The sequence below is a fragment of the Pygoscelis adeliae genome, unplaced genomic scaffold (genome assembly GCF_000699105.1).
Source record: "Pygoscelis adeliae isolate BGI_AS28 unplaced genomic scaffold, ASM69910v1 Scaffold542, whole genome shotgun sequence".
In the NCBI taxonomy this organism is placed as follows: domain Eukaryota; kingdom Metazoa; phylum Chordata; class Aves; order Sphenisciformes; family Spheniscidae; genus Pygoscelis; species Pygoscelis adeliae.
The window spans coordinates 78,761-80,483 of record NW_008824244.1 but is presented as its reverse complement, the minus strand read 5'-3'; positions in this window follow the sequence as shown (position 1 = coordinate 80,483).

Here is a 1,723-nt window from a genome sequence, read left to right as displayed (position 1 = left end):
GCCTGAAAACGAACCTGCATCCACCGCCAGCCCGGCTAAAATAGTACATCCCGCTAGGCAGCTTACTGCCTGTAATGGGATTTGCAAGGGAGTTATTTAGCTCCTGCCTTCCCAGGAGAATTAGTGTCCTCCTCGCTCAGCGTTTTTGCCGGGAAAAATCCCAGGAACGCGTGCAGGATGTTCTCCGGGTGGGACTGGCGTAACTTTTAACCTCGGCTTTTTGCGAAGGTCTGGGAGCTAATTAGGGTTGGAGTCATCTCGACGCGGCGGGGGGGCTGCGGAATGACCGTTCCGATGGGAGCTTTGCATCCCGGAGCGTCGGGGGGCAGGACGTCCCCGGGAGGAGAGAGGGTCGACTGGGAGTCGGGCTACCCGCGAAGGGCGATGGAGGGCAGGAGGCGATTGCTCCTTCCCCTAGCCTGGTGCCAGGACCTTCCAGCGACTGGTAGGTACGTGGGAGCCTTGAAAAACTTGACTTTCCTCAAATTACGTGGCTTTTTGAGGTGTTAAAGGCTTGGAAATGTGAGCTCAGAAATCCCCTGTGGCGCTTGCAGCGTGCCCTGGGTAAAGCTCGACTGCCAGGGTAAGGTGTCGAAGGACAAACCGGGCTCCGGCTGCTGCTGCGCGAGAGCAGAGCCTGTCCCCGAGCATCATCGCAGCCTCTGGTGCGCCGTCCCAAATAACTAAAACCACCAAGGCAGGATTCACGCCGCCAGAGTATTAATCCCGTTACCAGCGAACGGGCTGCAAAAATCTCACGTCGAGCGCCGAAAAAACTCCTCGCGGGAGAGAAGACCCCCCGTGCAAAAACTTCCCACACCCCCATCGGCGTGGAAAGAGCAATAAAGACGCAAATTGCCTGTATTGGAGGTGTTGCATTAAGTTGTATTTAATCACGGTGAGTGGCCCGAGTGGGATTTCACGCGGCTGGAGGCTGCGACCCCCGACCAGCACCCTTGGTGCTTGCGCCCACGGCCGCGGTGCGCGCATCCGTCTGCCGAAAGCATCGCCCTGCTAAAAAAAAAAAAAAGCCCGACCCGTGCTCGCCTTCCCCTGGACCGACCCGCGCTGGTGACGTTCGTGCTCGGCCGGCGGCGAGCATCCTTCTCTGGAGGTGGGCGACGGGAGCGGCGTTTGAAACAGCGGCGAGCTGGGAAATCCCTGGAAACGTGCTGAGGAGCCGCTTTCTGGCATCCGCCCTCGTTTTCCCCCGAGCCCCGGCACCGTGGGGAGCAGGCGCTCTGTAATTACCGCCTTGCGTCGGAGCTCGGGCCCCGCATCCCGAGGACGCGCGTGGCTTCCCTACGGCTGAAGGACTTTCCTCCGTCCTCTCCCGGCCCGGGAGATGCTGCTCGGGGTGACGCGGGCAGGGACCTCGCCTGAGCTGGGGTCTTCCCTTGGGACTGAGCTCCGGTTCATGCAGACCCCCAGCAAGGCAAGATTCTGCTCCCCCTCCCCCCAAGATGGGTGTTGCCTCAGTTTCCCTCGTGCGTTTTAGGATTAAACCCTTGGGGCTGAGGCCAGGGATGGGCTGTGTATTTTAGGGGCGAGTCACCCAGCGAGTGACCCTGCGATCGGGGTGCAGAACTGACGGGGGAAAGGATTTGGGGCGCTCTGTAGCGGGGGCACGAGGGGAGGCGGGATGGGCGTTGTCCCAGGTGGCAGGACGCTCGGGCATGGGGGTTCGTCCCACCTTTAAGGGGGGGGGTGCACGGGGGCGCGG